This window comes from Pinus tabuliformis, chromosome 5_2 (assembly GCF_031772625.1).
Source record: "Pinus tabuliformis cultivar Carrire ecotype Pingquan chromosome 5_2, CPIR1, whole genome shotgun sequence".
NCBI classification, from domain to species: Eukaryota; Viridiplantae; Streptophyta; class Pinopsida; order Pinales; family Pinaceae; genus Pinus; species Pinus tabuliformis.
In genome coordinates this window covers 738,561,838-738,581,195 of record NC_142306.1, presented here as the reverse complement: position 1 = coordinate 738,581,195, position 19,358 = coordinate 738,561,838, and the positions used below count along the sequence as shown (strand labels likewise).

At 35.6% G+C, this 19,358-nt stretch overlaps 1 pseudogene; it reads right to left on the bottom strand.

Moving 5' to 3' along the window:
- Positions 1 to 906: 906 nt before the first annotated feature.
- On the bottom strand, positions 907 to 19,031 carry LOC149161348 (ubiquitin-activating enzyme E1 1-like; annotated as a pseudogene).
- Positions 19,032 to 19,358: the final 327 nt, after the last annotated feature.

Genomic DNA, 19,358 nt, shown 5'->3' with positions numbered 1-19,358 from the left:
AAAATTATTCAAACACGATTAAAAAAATAAATAAAAAATTTATCTCATTTTAGCGAAAAATAACTTTCCCAAAAAAATTGTAACTTGGATAGACGACACATATTTAGGCCGTTAGGTCTTCTTTTGAAACAGGTCACTTCACATATTCGTCTACCTTTTTATGTGCCCGTGACATCTGTACGCCATTAAAATTAATAAACAATTAATAGCAAACCCACATCTGTCGCAATTTCAATCACATGCGAACTGACTATAACTTATCGAAAGCGATAACAATTTCAGTTTTCCATTGTTTCAAGCGGTTAGAAATTTCATCCATTTAGCCAACTTCAGCAAGTGAGAATGTACATTAATCATGGCAAAATTTCCAACAGTTATGCCAAATTTAGATTTTTGCTGAGAAAATCCCCCGCTCTTCCGTGGCTAAAGAAGAAACCCCAAATCTAAGGGGAGGAAAATCCTCTAAATTTAGAGACTCACCATTATCCAGATCTTCAGGAGTAGTGAATCCCAAAATGTTGAACCCTGCTCCACCAAAATCTGTTGGCTTTCAATGTCGGATTCTGCTACCGAATCGCAGGACGATGTTGTCATGTCCTCATCTTACGGCAACCGAAATTCTTCTGCGGTGAACTTGGCCGCGACGATGATAGAGAAGAGGCACAAGGAATTTTTGGCGACAAGTCAGATTCCTCTACCGAACCGCAGGACATTGACGTTGTCATCTGACGACAACCAAAATTCTTCTGCAGCGAAACGAGCTGCGGTGGCTTGGATTGGCAATGGTGATAGAGAAGAGGCTCATGAAATTTCTGTCGGCGAGTCCGGAATATTGAACCTAACCTTGGATGCTCTCAGACAATACGCTACAAATTTATAGGCGCAAGCATCTTTTTCTACGGTGTTGGAGGAGCCTAGCAAAATTTTGGCCCTGCAATTGGGCATTCGAATTTATGACACGCATTTTCCCTATTTTCTTAGTCGGATTCCCTTGAATTTCCGCGACATCAGTGAGTGGATTTTCAGCTTTCCTCCAATACGTTTTGCAGATTTGTTCCAAAAACAGATATTTGAGCATCGTATCAACAATTCAGAGGCATAATATCCTCTTACCTAAGGGGATGCTTAGGAAGAGATTCCAATGAGTCAAAGTAAAAGAACTAAAAAATTGGATGAAACTTTCCTGAACAAGCTTTCACGACCTCCTGGGCAACAATTCCACCGAACAGTGCTACCATGGGATTTAACACTGCATGAAAACCACTTGTCTATAACGCGATTTTTTGAAAGCCTTTTCGGCGGGTTTTTCCGGTCGAAATCCCGCAGGAATTTATTGGAATCGCAAGTTTGATAGCTAGTTTCTGCACAATGAAAGCGTCCCAGGGGTTTTTCAGGGTGCTGAATCCAAATATGCAGTTAAAAAACCATTTTAACTGCAACAAATCAAGATTTAACCTCAATTTCTTCGGCCGGATTCCGTCACCGGAATCTCCAAAAAGTCGCATTATAGACAACTCCCTTGAAAAATGTCTTAATACATGTTCATCAATGGTGTTTACAAAAAGTCGCATTATAGACAACTCCCTTGAAAAATGTCTTAATACATGTTCATCAATGGTGTTTAATTTTTGGTCACCTGATGTTTCATTAATAGATCTTGCCAAAGACACTAATTTGGTAGCATCTTCCTTTGACGAAGGAGCAGGAAAATGCCCAAACTCACACACAAATTTATCTAGAGCATGAAAAGCCAAGTGTAACAATGGAGGGCGATCAAACTTCGAAGTATCACTAAGAAGAAATTCACCAGGATCTTTAAGAGCTTCCTTTAGTGGCTTAAAATGCAACACTTTAGATTGTTTCACCTCTGTGACAATTCCACCTTTCTCATAGGCACTGAAATTGGTGGTATCTTCCTCAAGAACAAATCCATAAGATCTTGCATTCTTTATCCTTCTTGGCTTTCCATCATTCAGCTCATTCATACCTTTAACTTCAGTAAAAACAACAAGGTCCCCATCTTGGAACTCCAGCCTCTCATCCTCAACACATGATACAATAGCTGGATTATCATTGCTAATAGATGCAACTATACCAGTGCGAGGTTCTTCACCATTCACATCATATACAGTGAACTTAGGTCCAAAGTCACAAAACACACTTCCAAATAGTCCATGAACATCTGACTTAATGAAAGCTATTGGTGGTTTTTCGATATGAGTAATCATCAAAGTCAATCGTTTTTTCAAGACTTAGTCTTGTGAACACTATTTCCTGGAATTGAGACAACTTCTCATTAGATTTTTTTCAGAAAGAAAAGCATATATTAATATTGAGGCAATATATACAAACATATTCTGATAGGATTACATGTAAGAAACCTGACTGTACTGAAGACAGTAAGGCTTCTGAGAAAAGCATGAGCTGATGCATCACATTATGAGGAGAAAAAAAAACTGATAAAAGATATCACCATCATAGTCTCATAGATCCCATGAAGGGAAGGAGAAAAAAGAAACAAGAACCCCAAGTCAAAGCTATTACAACCTTCAGAATCAGAAAAATATAAGCACTGGATCTTCCTGACGATCAGCAGTCAAGCGATAGGAGGATGGAGAGCTAAGACAGAAGATAGCACATAATTGGAAGAAATATTAGAATTCTCGAATATTATTAAATTTCTCCATTTCCACAGGCACCAGATTGTTGAAGGGAGGATTGGGCGCTTTTTTGGATCTTGACGTCCCCACCATTTGAAAGTTGCATCCACAGAAGAGAAGTTAGGGTGCTGAAAAGAATAGAACATGGCGAGTTCATACCAGATTTGTAGGGATGTTCTACAGGAGAAGAACATATGGAAGTTGGACTCCTCCTCCATCTTGCAAAGAACACATCTGCTGGGGCCGTGCCAAGATCGTTTCCTTAAATTTTCCCAAGTTAAATTCTTATTGTAGAAGACAAGCCAAGAGAAAATGATCACTTTTAGGGGGCATGCAAGCTTCCACCATAACGATGGGAAAATCTTTCTAGCTGGAATAATTTTCTTTGAAATGAGATCCGAGTAAATTTCCTTTACTGCTACTGTTGAGGAGGAAGATGGCCATACCATATGATCGTCATTTCCAGCACGTTTCAAACCCGCTTGAACGATGGATAATCTGAGATTTTCCCATACAGAAGACAGTGCCTGTGGGATACCGAGATCATCTGCACTCTTAATGATAGGATAGAGGCCATTCCATTGTTCAATAATCCTATCCCATGTAAACAAACCGGACCTGTGAAGATGAAAAAGAAGAGGATCTGGAAACTGAAGAAGTCCTTTGAAATCAGCAAGAGGGTCGAGGCCAATATAGATCTTACAACCTGAAAAAATCCTCCATTTAAGATTGTTTAAGAAGTAAAGTTCTATTCTCCTAAAACTTAGCCATATAACAGACCCCTGTTTGATACCGATGGCGCCATACCTGTACCAGAATTCTACGCTTCTCCCTTTTTGGTATTTTTGGCGGATAATAGCACTCCATGGATTTGATTCAAAAAAGCCCCTCCATAAGGATTTGCAGAGAAGGGCTTTCCCAAAAATCCTTATATCCTTCAAACCCCAGCCTCCTAGATTTTTTGGCAGTGTAATGAGATCCCATTTTGATAGATGAATTTTGCTCCTTGCCGCTTTAGCCCCCCAGATAAAATTGGCAGTGATCCTATTCATGGCCTGGAAGATGCTAGCCGGAAGAAGAAAGAGGTGGCCCCAGTAGACTGATAGCTGCATCAATACTGCTTGGGCAAGAACAACCCTCCCTCCCTGAGATAAAGATCTGAACTCCCATGATGATATCTTACTGTGAAATCTATCGATGATCCATCTCCAATCCTCCTTTGAATATGCCTTCGCCTTAAGTCGGAATCCAAGGTATTTTAATCCTTCGGATAGAGACCTGGAGGAGATCCCAAAGAGCTGGGAAATCCAGCTTGTAAGAGCCTCATCAGTGTCATTGTGGAACAGGATCGATTTTGATTTGTTTATGGCAAGTCCCGATGCTTTCTGAAACCGGTCAAGAATGGACTTGATGCATATCCATGTGACTTTAGTGAGCATGGCAAAAAGTAGAACATCATCTACGAAGAGGTTATGAGATATGCTAATGTTTTTGCAGATTCTAATCGGAGCATACTGTTTTAACTTCACTGCATGGTTTATATGCAAACTCAGAGTATTGATGGCTAAAATGAAAAGGAGTGGCGATAGCGGGCATCCCTGACGCAAGCCCCTTTCCGCCTGAAAGAAAGGAGAGGGAATCCCATTAATTAGAACAACATAATTAACATTTTCATAACAGGCCATAATCCATCGAATCAGACCCTGTTCTAAGCCTATTTTCACCAGGAGACTTTGTAGGAATCCCCAGTCCAGGACATCGTATGCTTTCATAATATCAATTTTCATGATAGCTGCATTTGACTTATGCAAGGCCATGGAATGTATACATTCTTGTGTGCTGGCAACAGCATTAAGAATATTTCGGCCCTTTAAAAATGCATGCTGGTTTGGGGATAGAGAAGCTTCCAATGTCCCCTTAATTCTTTCTGCAATAATCTTTGAAATAATCTTATAGGTTATGTTGCATAGAGATATGGGCCTAAAGTCCAGAAAAGATACTGGCTCTTCCTTCTTAGGTATAAGAGCAATGTAAGTAGAAGATGTATATGAGTGAATACTGCCCGAGAGTCTGGATGCTTCCACCATGCTGAGCAGGTCCCTTTTGAATAGGTCAAAGAAATGAATGAAGAAGTCAATTGACCATCCGTCAGGGCCAGGGGACTTGTCCTGTTTAAATGATTTCATTATCTCCAAGAGTTCCTTCTCTGTTACTGGAGAGAACAGGGCTTCATTTTTCGCTTGATCAAACATCTGTGGCACCAGATCTAAGCCCCATCTAATGTCGTTGAAGGCAATCTCATTATTCCTGCTATATTGATTTTTAAAAAAATTCACGGCCTGACTAGTAATGTCCTCCTGAGAGAAAGCTGAGTTGCCTTGGTCGTCCTTGATTTCCCATATGAAGTTCCTTGCTCTCCTTGCGTTAGCATATTTGTGAAAGAATTTCGAATTTTTATCTCCATTCTTCATCCACAGAGCTCTGCTTTTAAGCCTCCATCTGGCTTCCTCTTGTTGCAGCAAACGATGTTTTTCTTTCTCCAAGATCCTGATGCGACTTTTCATCTCTAGGGAGCATGTAGTGTAGTCAGTAGATGCCAATAGCTGATCTATATCCTGTTGGACCATTTGAAGGTCTTTTTTATCCTTCTGGTGTTTTTGATATTGCCATTTTTTTATCAGACCCCTTATCTCTGTCAATTTTTCTCTGAAAGAGGAGAAGATAAAATCTTTGTCTCTGTCCTTTATGCTTTTCCATACTTTCTGGATATATTCGTTGAAGGAGGAATCATGTAAGAGGCCCCGGTCAAACTTAAAGGAATAACCTCTTTTAAAGAGATTTACAGGCCACGATAGGAGGATGGGATTATGATCCGATATCTGGATATTTTCCACAGAAAGGCGGGGCATGCCAAATTTATCAATAATACCGAAGTGAATGAAGACACGATCAAGTATTTTTGCTATGTAGGCGTCGCCTACTCTGCCGTTTGACCATGATGGTTTCATTACCGCAGGGATTATGTCAATCATATTTCTGTTGAGCATCTCAGCGTTTATAAAGTCCGCGAGTCCATTGTTTAACTTCCCTTGACCCCATACTTCATTGGATTTCAAGACCACATTCATGTCACCCACTATAAGGAGATTATTGATATCAAGCAGCTCAGAATCAAAAATTCTATTCCAGAAAGCATTGCGAGATTTGTATGGTGCATAAAGATTGAGAATATTTACTGGAAAGTCATATCCCCTGATGGAGGCCGAAATAATAATCCCCGCGTAGCATCTATATGCCTTGGCCTTTACCCGGGAAGGATCCCACAGAGTAGCCATACCACCCGACAATCCATTAGCTTCTGTAGCAACGATGAACCAATTAGGAAGCATTTTCCTGAAATATGAGATTGAGTCCTCCTTCTTATGCATTGTTTCTTGAATTAGAATGATTGCAGCCCTGGAATGAAAGAAAAAGTCTTTTAGCGTTATGAATTTGGGATCAACGCCAAGACCCCGGATATTAAAAGAGATGATCGGGATCATTTAGATGCTTCTGCAGCCAGACTCGCTCTAAGGGGCTGTTGTTCAGAGATTTCAAGAACAGGAATCTCGACCAATGACAAATTCCTGATGCCTTCATTAGAAACTATAGTCCTACCTCTAAAATGTCTACTTCCTCCTCTGACTTTTTTCCGTACCGTGATATTTCTGGCCGAGTCCGGGCTTATGGAGGGCATGTAGGCAGGGCTAGGCTTGTGAATCGTAAGCGGTTCTAATTCAAGAGATTCTCTGTCAAGCAAATGGTCCAAGTCGCTGTCAAAGAGGTTTACCGGGGACGACGGGGAATTAAAAGGGGTCGGGCCGCCTTCTTTGTTTTTCCCCTTTTGGATATTATGACCATTAAATTCCGGAGAAGAGGAGGAAATGGGAATGGGAATCGAGCCCACCGAAAAATTAGCCTCCTTCGACGGTCCAGGCATAGAGTCCAGAATGAAGTCTTGCTTTTGCATGGGAGGCGGGGAGGGGATAGGGCTATCCTCCTTTGGCTCTGTGAAGGGAGACCTTTCGAACCCCGAGTTCTTTCCAGGATTTGACTTTTCAGCTGAACGTGAGCGATCAGAAACAGGCTCCCTGTTCGGAGAAAGATCTTTCATGTGGGAGCGATGTTCTGAATGGAGCTTTGGACTACAAGGACTATGAGGTTGAAATGAGGACGAGATTGGAGAGGATTGGGTTCCATTTATGAATGATTTTTTGATATACCTTCTGTTTTCAAAAATATTCCCACTCGGACAGTTTTTGACCAGATGACCAGTTTTCCTGCATGCAGCGCATCTGAAAGGAATACCCCAAAAATCCAGTCTTTGGTTGATGAACTGATTTTTCCAGCTGATCTCGATATGATCAGGATAGCCTCCCCTAAAAGGCCTCTGTATAAGAATCCAAGCTATTCGTTTATCTCTTTCTCCCAGACACCATGGATCCACATAGACAAAGCGACTAATAGCATTTCCTATCATCTCCAAGGATTCTTTTGACCAAAGTTCTAAGGGCAGATTTGGACACTTAACCCAAATTAAATTGTTTGCAGGAGTGTTTTTCAGTGGGTTGAAACCTATGTACCATCTATACAGAGCTAGAAAGCTCCTCTTGTAAACCCATGGCCGACTCTGAATGGCTTCAGCATCCGCTTCGTTTAAGAAATTGAAACAATACCAGTCCTTCATAAGGTTAGATATTACCGGAACATAACCAATAACTTGTTTCCAGAAACTTGCCAGCCAGTTCCTCATATCACTGTCAGACATTTCTTAGTAGTCTAGTAGTCTAGGTAGAAACAACAACAAAAGTGTTTAACTCTTGCAATTTTCCAACAGAAGCAAGTGCTCTGTTCTTTGCAAGACTTAGTCCTGTGTACACTACTGCCTGGAATTGAGACAACTTGTCCTTAGATAACATAGCAGTCCAGGTAGAAACAACAACATAAGTGTTTAACTCTTGCAATTTTCCAATAAAAGCAAGTGATCTGCTCTGTAGTTATCGGTTTATTAATGGGTGGGGCAGTATATGCCTCCTGTCTAATTTAACTAAATATATTATCTGAATGAGTGGCATATACTACCCGGTGTATTAATAAACCGATAGCTACATGTTCATGCATTCAATTTTTCTATTTGATTAAGTGGCAGTGTGCAGTTTTTGATTAAGTGGCACTGCACAGTTGATTGGAATTATTTCAAATTAATAAAAGTATATATATTTTGAACATTAATATCTATGTTGCACTAGTTTCTAGAAGGGGGAGTAATAGGGATTGGATACAACATGGCTAAAGTGTATTGTCAAATATTTTTGGAAATGACAAGTTGGAAATTGCAATTATATATATATATATATATATATAATTAAAAATTTATTATTAATATATGTAATTGTTTTAAGTTTTTAAATATACAAGTTATATTATTGGGTTTGGAGTATGTTTTAAAATTATTTTCGCTACAAATTGATGTTCTAAGATCCACAAACATATGGTAAGAGTAAAACCCTGCCCCCTTACTGACCACTAAATGGGTAATTTCAAGTGGCTTGATTTTCTTTAGATAACATTCACGAGACAACCAACAATAGTGGATAGCATTTTTGGATAACCGGTAATTTTAGGTGGCTTGATTTTCTTTAGATAACATTGACGAGACAACCAACAATAGTGGATAGCATTTTTGGATAACATCTACGAGACAACCAACATTAGTGGATAGCAGCCAGTGATGGTTGTCTTCACTACTGGTTTGACAATTGAGTTATGATAGGTTTTCTCACTGTATAAAAAAACATAATAAGCTATACCATATGTATTATGAATAACTCCTATACTTTTTAACTATGTAAAATCATAAGTAGTTTAAAAAAAGGGTTAAGTGACATTTTGTAATTGGTTGTTAAACATGAGAAAAATACAATTTAGTTTTAGGAAACCTGAGCATAACTATTTTCAATTTGTAATAAGGTCCACAAAAAGTCTATGAGATAGATAATTGTCTCTATAGTAGTTTTTTGCTTCCTCATATTTCTTGTTAATGATAACTAGCAATTGGCCCTAGAGGTGCAAAGATACACTGAAAGAATAGAATATTTGAGAATGCATGTTTATAACACAAATAATAATATTTTTTATTTATAAAATACAAGTAAATTAATAAATTTAATTACATTCAAATGACAAAAAATCATTTGTGATATACTTTTAGTTTACTTTGAAACGATAATTTGTACCCTGTCTCAATTGGTAGGATCAAGTTTATGTTAAGTATTTCTCCAATTTTTTCTTATTCCACCTGGTTCAGTGTGTGCTTAGCCTACATGCCAAATGCTTTTCATTTGCAACCTTGTTTGAAAGATTATTCCTTTATTGAAAACATGGGTATGCAATATATAGTTTCATCCCAATGCTAACAACAAGATATTAACAAAATTAATTTTGAAAAAGGTACACTTATCTCCTTGAGAGATTGAAATTCACGAGGTGGAAATGTAAATAAATCAAAGGCCATGAACTTTTGAATAATATATTTTAGCTTCAATTTCAAAATAGTGATAGTTACCTAAATTTCTACAAAACTTGTTTCTTTTAAAGGGACAACGTTTTCATCCCATGTTAAAAAAGGGAAACAAATGTACTCCAAAGACAGGAATTTTTTTTGTCAAATATGCATTCAGGAAGATACCTATCATTGTAAAGAAGCTCCTTAGAAATTCATAAGAGTGAAAATTTACTGTGGCATGGATGAATTTCACCATCTAGACCCAAATGACCATATTATGTTGGATTTTTATGATGAGGAAATACACCAATGATTTCTCCCTAAATGGAAGCCCACACATTTTGGGGATGAAGCTCTTTTGAATATCGGGTATTTTAATTAATGTTTTGCTACACTACTCTGGGTTTGTGACACTAAGATTCAATGATATTTTTAATATATGTGGATACTTCCTATCAAATTTCAAAACACATTTAATATATGCAGATACTTCCTATCAAATTTCAAAACACGTACCATATAGTTTGCCTTTAAAAAAAGATAAATCAAAAAAAATAAAAACAACTTAATATTGCACAGGCACTCTCATTTATAAGAATGCATAAATTCCAAAATTGACAAATCTTTGAGACTCCAAAATTGTCACAAGTACTTTAAAACAAAACATAATACATCATTCAAACTCTAAACCAAGGGCAAAACTAACCATAACTAACCATGCAACATTCAAATATTTAGGAAAAATTCAGCGAGGAATAAATTATGAAGCCATCATAGAAATTCAGTTAAAAACAAAATTATAGAGCCATCCAAGAAACTGAGTAAATACAAATATATATATAATATGTGCAGATGAGTGCCATAGCAATTTCTCAAAATAAATATGGGATAATTCACATTAAGAAAATAAGAGAGTATAAGACAATAACTTCCTATTGCACATATATTCTTTGTATGCTCATATGATTACACTAATTCTGAAACTAATCCTTCAAGGTAAAAAAATATTAAACCCCAAAAACTAAACCACTTCCACATCCAACCATGCAATGTTCAAATCTTAAGGGTAAAACATTTGTTTGCCAATGCAATGGAACTGCATTACTGTAACTATTATGAATATGCTTGTTGTAGTTGTTACCATTCGGTGCCACTACAGTGTTGAAATTATCACTATTGGATCCTTCCTCAAAAGCCATGTTCTTAAATACCCAAATAGATGCTCTTAAATGTTCAAAAGTGCAAAGCGTTTGCAACGTCGTTGTCAATGAGGGCCAAATGTGATGAGATAGTCAGCCCCAGAGCATGTGACCAAGCTATTCGGATCATAATAGGCATGAGGGTAAGCCCAGCGACACGAGTTTTTAAATAGACGAGAGAAACTAGTGGGTCTGCACATTTGGGGATTTCATAGGAACTTGTGTAATGATATTGAGGCATGCTAAAAGCAAAGCAAACACTCTTACAAGCCATGACATAAAATAAAAAATAATAAGCAAATAAAATATATGAAAGATATTCAAACCAATCAAATCAAGAAGAAATCATCACAAATTGTGTATGTACATGTGGGGACCCGTTTCGTTTTGAAAAAGGAAAGGGAGTTGCTTACAGACAAAAACAAATATAGCCAAATCTAGGGCTTACACGAAATACAGAAGGGAGGGGGGGAAGAGCTTGCCATGCACTCCAACAAGCGTACCCTGAGTTTATATTTCCAGAAAATCCAACCAAATTTTACGGTCCATACTGGGAACCTATAATAAGTTTCTGTTTTCGGTATAGTAAAAAGCTTGTCTTGGTCCAAATTCACAGTATAGTAGAACCTAATACATTTTAAATGCCATGGATACACACATAAAACTTAACTCTCGTCCTCTGTTAGCTCATATTCGTTGGGTTTCAAAAGCAAGCACCTTGCACTGGTATGCTTTTTGTTTTGGTTGTTTCTGAATAATAAACCAAGAGAGTTCCACAACCTACCATACAATGTGTTCATGACAAATTTGAAGGTTGATGGGTGAGCATTTCCAATTGAAGGCTACGTGTTGTTGGGATTTCTATATTAGTATTCCCCCTCTTTTGTCTTTGTTCTGATTTTGATTGAATTTCCTAACCACGAAGCTGAAAAATTGATAGTGGTGGGTGATATATAAAGTATATCATAATATTTATTCATCAATTTCACTAAAAACAAATTGTTTCCATTTGTGATGAACTCGAATAAATAATATTATATTCTTTCCTAAACATACATAAAGCGAACTATTTCATGTTTGATTATAAAAACCAAAATACAAGTTTTTCAATTTAACCAATCTTATAGGCATTCATGTTTGATTATAAAAACCAAAATACAAGTTTTTCAATTTAACCAATCTTATAGGCATCTCTTTATACCTTTTGGAATGATCGCTTTTGGAGCAATTGTTAGTAATATATACCATCATAAAGTGGCTGGCTTTCCATAAGTACTGTCTATGTACATAATTTCGTAGTGCGGTTAAAAAAAAAAAACCGTACCTCCTCGTGATGCGATATTTTCAAGCATCTTCCTCGAACTTTCGGCCATTTGGGGGTCAGTTAGTAGCGACGCAAACGTCGTATACTTTCCATCTGTTGTGTGTTCACATTGTCGGGGAATTTTCTCTATATTTTGTTATGCGTTTTATTTGAGAATTTCAGATTACACTCCCTTAAAATATTGTTTTTTAAGTTTTATTATTACTGTAATTTTTTTTGGTAATTAGGCTTTAGGTACTTTATCATAGGAAAGTAAATTAACAAAAAATTAAACAAGAAAAGTATAGATAGTTATAGATTTATGTTATTGGATTTACCGAAGTATTGAAAATATTAAATTTCTCAGAATTTTTTTGTGAATGTCAAATTAAAAAAAATTAGTATAAGAAATTTGATTTCATTTAATAGATTTGAAATTAAAATACATTTCTGATAATTATTTATAAATACAATTTAAATTGTAAAAAAAATTATAATGTTTAAAATAATTCACTCATAATATATAAAATAAAATATTTGAAAAAGTAAAATAAAATATTTGAAAAAAATAAATAGTTAATAATTGATTATAAATAATTTTATGCAAATATATTTCAAATTATTGACAAGAAGGATTGTTATTCACTTATTTAAATTTAACAATGAACTCATAATTTTTAATAATTATTCTCTTATTTAAATTTAAGACTGAACTCATAATATAATATAATATATATATATATATATATATATATATATATTAATAAAGTATGTTAGTGTAATAGTTTTAAATGTTGTTATTAAATATTTAGAAAAATACTTTATTCTCAAAATAAAATATTTTATGTAGATATATAACTTACAATTTAATGTTATAATATATAATAAATTAATTTAATTTAAAAGTATTTTATTTTGAATCTAATCATTTATATTTAATATATTAAACATATTAAAATGATTTAAATAAACGCTAATAAAGTATTTTGTATAGAATATTATATAGTAATGTTAACATTATTTGAAAAATATTATTATTATTAATTTTTTTAAAACACTTTTCAAGTTCACAATAGTTGTGCATGTCGCCTTTGTCGATATACGGTAGATTTGAAAATTGTTTAAACGTGTTTTTCATTTACTTATATAGTTGAGATGATATTGTGTGAAATTTAAAATGAGTGTAATATGCAGCGTCGCTGCTTAGTACCCTTCTTTTTATGTAAAAAATAAAAATAATTGATAGAAGAATAATTTTAATGAGAGTAATTATAGAGTACCATAATATAGAGTTAGTATATTAAAAAAGTGTGGAACATTCAATTAATTAAAATGGTCACCTAGATGCTCATGGGAGTAGAATAAATAGTGATAGAGTATTCTGTTAAGGCACTATGTGGTTGAAAGGTTACCGGTTCGAAACCAATCCAACTGTTATCTCGCCATAATTTCTTAAGGCTATAAAAGAAACCCAGAGGTAACCACAAAAGCACTTGTAAGCTTAGAAGCTAGCCCTTCTAAACTTAGAGAGGGATCTCTCTATTGGATTTAGATTTGCTTCTGTGGGGTTTTAGGCTAGTTATTGGGTTCAAAGTTTGGTTTCTTGAAATGTTTGCTTGACACTGCAAGGAAAGGCTATTGGGCAATGGAGTCAAAAAGTCTTAGGGTGATCATATACAAGAATGATAGAACAGATTTAATAGGGCAAGGTAGGCAGACTATTGGATCTTTGAAGCTTTTGTGGAATGAAAGGGAGGAAAAGATTAAGATTCAATTAAACATAGAGCATTTTAAAATGAATTCTATATTCAATTTCAGTTGAAAATGCAGATCTTGCTTAGAAGCCAAAGCAGAGTGTAATTAAACAAGTTTGACCATTAATTTTATTTAAACAAAACAGATATGAAAAACATATGGAAAAACAGAGAAATGACAACTACACAAGAGGAAAAACATCACCAATTTTCCTGACACATGAATCTTGGAACGACTTCTTGTATTAATGAAATGATCACTTTAGCTCAGTACCAGTTCCAACATTTTTACTTCAAATTATGAAGTATTTATACAAAACTCATCAAAATATCTTGATTTGAAATATCAAGATTTTTACAAAAAATCCTAAAAAACTATTTATAAAATTAGTACAAAATATAGGCAAATAAAATTGTTGTAGCTCTCTAGCACTATCTTCAAGGATTTTTGTGCTGACTTGGCTTGAAAATATGCTACTTTGTTGTTGAAGATGAACACTTGTTTTACTCAAGTAGTTGGCATAGTTTATCCCATCTGTCTTCATTTGGGGTGAAGAATTTAATTAACTTTATGTAGGTTTCATCCACCTCAGTATATTTCTGGAAGGTAGGCTTAACTACAAACAAATGTTTTATCTCATGTTTCATAAGTAAATTGAATTTCGAACCTTCCATGAAAACTTTTCCTGTGATGGTTCCTTTGATGGTGGAAAACTTTGACTTATCTCTAGCTATGGAGTATAATTTCTGCTAATACTCATTTATTTAATATATTCTAGTGGAAAAATTATCATAGGGACAAACTTGGGCAACCTATATGGAGGAAATTCGCACCCATACACTCTGATCTCAGTGTAATTCTGGTACAGGTACCAGTCGCCTATTTTGGTTTGCTCATTGAGGTGTAGATATATTTTTATCTTAGGTCCTATCCTTGGTTCAACATCACTATTCAATAGGAAAGATATTGTATACAAAAATTGGTCAACATACTCACTAAAGGTGAATTCATTGGTATGCTTCCATACCAAGGAAGTCCAATGAATCACAGATTGGGAATTTCCTTGCTCATCCAATTTTTGTAATGGAAATTGAAACCTATTTGTCTAATGGAATAAAATCAAATAGACTATAACTGAAGCATACTTAAAAACTCCTTCGGTAGAAAACTTTAGGAACTGCTCATGAATGGCATTTGCTAGAAACTCACTCTAGTTGAAAATGATTGAGGGCTTTTCACCTGTCGAGAAGACTGATAAAAACCCTATGATGGCTTCATCAACCCACTAATCAGATTGATAGCCTAGTAAGAAAGAAACTATGGAGATATTTTTCTTTGTCATTTCAGGGGACATGGAGGGTCGATAAGGAGGATTTTTCTTAGGCAATTGAGCAGCCTCAGGGAGAAATGTTTCAAATATATTTTCTCTATGAGGGAAAGTGAGGTTCTTGTAGAGCTCCATGAGGGAATCTATTGAAAAAGGTTTTAGAGAGGTAGAATTCTAAATATGCAACATTTGGGAAATGGGATCAGAGGTAATTGTGAGAAGGATAACATTATTTTGGGCTACAATTTCCCTATGACTGGGAATGTACTGGAAGTGGCACCATGAAATGAATTCAGGGAAATAGTGGGTCTGAGGAAAAATGAATTAGGGTAGGAAGGACTCCCACAAACCCAATTCATCACTAAGATCTATGAATTTTTGTTTTAACCAGTTGTGAAGTTCGTAGAGTTCAAACTCACAACTGGTTTCAAGGATTTTGTATTCTTGATCTACTAGGGGTTGATGGTCCAAGTCAATTACAAGGGGTAGAAGGGGGTTTTCTTTTGTAGATTTAGATTTTCTTTTAAGATCTGTGCTGGAAAGGAAAGAACTAGAAATTTGGAATTACCTCGGAATCAACTGGATGAAGACTGGTGGTTGGGTGGCTGTTTGTAGTGGTAGTTTGCTTCCTGACTGAGAGATGTAACAGTTTGACTGAGCGTTGTAATAGGTTATGGTCTAGCGACGTCTTTGAACAACAAAAGGGAGGGCCAAAAGAACGTATTTAGGATTTATTTGTAAATGAACTCGTTTATCGTTGGGATTAAACCGTTTAATGGAGTGGGTCCGCTAATCTAGGCTGGAACGATTACATGACGAGTGCAGATGTTCCATGTGGTGAGAGTGCATTGGAGTGGAGCAAGAAAGGATGTGACAATAATGGGAGAGGAGCATATGGGAATGCCATGTGGCCGAATTGTATTGGAGTGGAGTGGGGACGGGAGGTGTCACTTGGTGGAAGAGGAGTTGAGTGAGGGAGCGTGGGGTTAACGGTCATAATAGGAGGGAATAGAGACATTCCAATAGACTTGTTTGTGCTAATTCTGTCAGCCCACAGCGCATTAACCAAATTCTTGTGCTAGGAATTTTTTTATTTTCCTGCAATAATTTCTTAATAATGTTAACTAAGCTCTTATTAGAAGACTCAGATAACCCATTCCCTTGTGGATAATAAGCAGTAGAGTGTGCTAACCTTATGTTATACTTATGGAATAAATCAATCATTCTTTTTTATTTGAAAGCAACAACGTTGTTAGTGATGATCTTATGTGGACATCCAAATATGGCAAGAATATTACCTTCTATAAACTATATGATTACAATGTTTGTAGCTTGTCTGGTTGGAATAGCCTCAATCCACTTGGTAAAGTAGTCAGTGGCTGTCAAAATCCTTCTATGTTGAGCTGAGGAGCTTGGATGGATTTCTCCAATGAAATATAGGCCCCATTTTTGGAAAGGAACTTCAATTGAAATGGGCTTTAAAGGTAAGGGCAAAAGTTTTCTCTTACATTCAAAGATTTGGCACTCGTGGCATGTTGTAACTTTCTTATGAACATATGCAAACAAGGTAGGTCAACAAAAACCAACTCTTAGGATTTTGTTAGCTTTTGTTTTTTAGTACAAATGTCCTCCACACACTCCTTGATGAAATTATTCTATAGCCTTTCCTGCTTCATCTTTCAAACAAAAAATTAGTAAAATACCCCCAATATCTTTCCAATACACATTCTGATCTAAAATGCAGAAACTCATGGCTTTTAACATGAGAAATCTAGCTTTTGTATTGGTTAAATCAAGAGGAGCTTGTAAATTTTGTAACACAAAGATAATATCTGCATACCAAGGAGAGGTAGCAAAGGCTTATGATACCTGTGGAGTCGCTAGTTCTTCCTATTCATCAAGTGCAGTTATAAAATTTATATCTAGTGCATGGAAATTGGATTCAACCATTAGCTTAGCCAATCCCTAACCTTTGATGAGCTTAGTAGGTCTTAACTCAATGTCATATTCTAGAATAACTCCAATCCATTTGCCTCTTTTCCCATTTGGATTAGTTTGTGTAAGGATATCTTTTACTACAACTCTTGGGACAAATGCAATGATACGGGAATGTAGAATGCAAACTCTAAAATCTTTCAGTGCCTTCACTAAAGAAAAGGCTTGTTTCTCCATGATATTATACTTTAATGATGCATCCCTTAAAGCCCTGTTGAAGAAAGCTATAAGTTGTCCATGTCCTTCATTGTTTTTTTGCAACGAAACTGCTGCAATAGTATGTTCAAAAGCAAAAGAAAAATCATGAAATCCTTTGTAAATTCAAGGCTAAATAAAACAGGAGCAGTTGTTAAAGCTAACTTTACTTGACTAAAAGTTTTTTTGGCTCCACTATTCCATTTTATTTGAACATATTTCTTTAGCATGGTTGTAATGGCTCTCAATATCTCATCCAGGTTTGGAATAAATCTTCTAAGGAAATTTATCCTACCAATGAAAGACTAAATTTATTTCATGTTCCCGAGAGGGTCAATTTTCAGTATGGCTTTGACTCTGTTGGGTCTATTCTGATAAATTTTTTCGAAATAATGTGACCCATTAGTTTTCCTTCCTCCAAACCAAAAAGAGTTTTCTTGGGGTTCAAGGAGATACCATATTTTCTGCATTTTTCAAAAAACTTTCTCAAGTGTAAAATATGCTCTTCATTTGCTTTAGAAAACACAGTAATATCATCCAGGTAAATGACAGTGAACCTATCTTTCTCATTAGCCAATGCAATGTCCATTTCTCTCTTGAAATCAGCTCTTGCATTCATAAGGCCAAAGGGCATTTTTATATACATAAAGGTCCCCCAAGGTGTAGTAAAAGTTGTTTTATGTTGATCATCAGGATGAACTAGAATTTGGTTGTAACCTGAGAAACCATCCAACAAAGAAATTATGCTGGAACCAACTACTTTTTGTAAGATATGATCCATTTTGGGCAGAGGGTAGTTTTCCTTGAGAGAAACTTTGTTTAGATTCCTAAAATCTACACAGAGCCTTATTTCTCCTATTTTCTTTCTTGTTGGTACTAGATTAGAGACCCATTTTGAAAATCTTAGGGGTACAATGATTTTTGCATAAAAAAAAATTGAATTATTTTTCTATCGAAGGTAAAAGGACTGGATTTACTCTCCTCAATTTTCGTTTGAAGGGTTTTTTATCTTCCCTGATGGGAATGGTATGTTGTATGATAGTGGTATCATAAGATTTCAGATCTTCATAGCTCCAAGCAAACACATCAGAAAATGATTTTAATAGCTCAATGTATTCCTTTTTTTCTTCAAGAGGCAAGGATTTGAACAACTTTACAATTTTTGGACTTTCCTCAGTACCTATATTACAGTCCTCAACCTCATCTCCTATAGGTTCTATTTTTGGCTTTTTGGCTACATCGTTAACATAAAAAATCTCTTCCAATGGCACCAATCCTCTTAGCAGTACATTGTCTTTTAATTGCAGAACCTCAAGTCCTTCTGGATTGTCATCGATTTCATTTAACCCTATTTCCTTTTTATTTTCATCTACATCATTATTTGTATCAATATGTACATACTCAAATTCATCTTTCAATTGTAAAAAATTTTCTACTTGTTTATCACTACCAAAAACCTGCCAATATCTTACATTATCTGGAACAACTTGCTTGTGTTTCACTTCCACCTCATATTTTCTATTGGGATGGAATGGAATTTTGCAAGTACTCACTGAAGTAGCCAAAGCATCATCTAAGATATTTTTCCCTCTAGGGATAACAAACAATTGATATTCAGGAAAACATTGCAGAAATCTAAGGCTGCATTTCTGTAGGCCCTTAGTCTAGATTGTTTAGCTGAGTACTAACCTTTAATTTGATTAATGATGAGTTCATAATCCCCATGTGCAGAAATTATTTTAGCTCCCAACCTCTTCAAAATTTGCAGTCCCAGAACCAGTGCTTCATATTCAACTATATTATTTGTACATTGGAAATTAAGTTTGTAAGCATGTCCCTTAGCTATACTTGTTTGTGAGTTTAAAATCCAAACACCTGCCCCTGATCCTTCCTTTCTTACAGCCTCATCGAAATCCATATTCCACGGGGCTTCTCCCTCTTCATCATGTTTCTCAGTATCTAATTTTATATCCTCTGTCTTACTCAATTCAGCTTCCAAATGTGATACTTCCTCCTTAACCCATTCATAATTATACAAAATAAAGGAGTCCATATCTGAATGCATAGAGTACAAGGGATAATTATTTAGTTTGTCTTGACTACTAACCATATATTTCATTAATGTTTCCCTGCATAACCTTCTTTGCTGATAAAAAATGGTAATGGTAACATAGGTTATGTCCATCTGCAAAATACCCTGTAACTTTGCTCCCCATGATCTTGATAGCAGCATTCATACTTGGGAGGTATGTTTGCCACTACAATATCCATTACCAAACTCTTTGTTGGTATTTGGGTTAGTGTAACACATAAATATTTGATTATACCTAAGCATCTCACTTTGTTGGAGTCAAAAGAATATAAATCTTTGTAGGGTTTG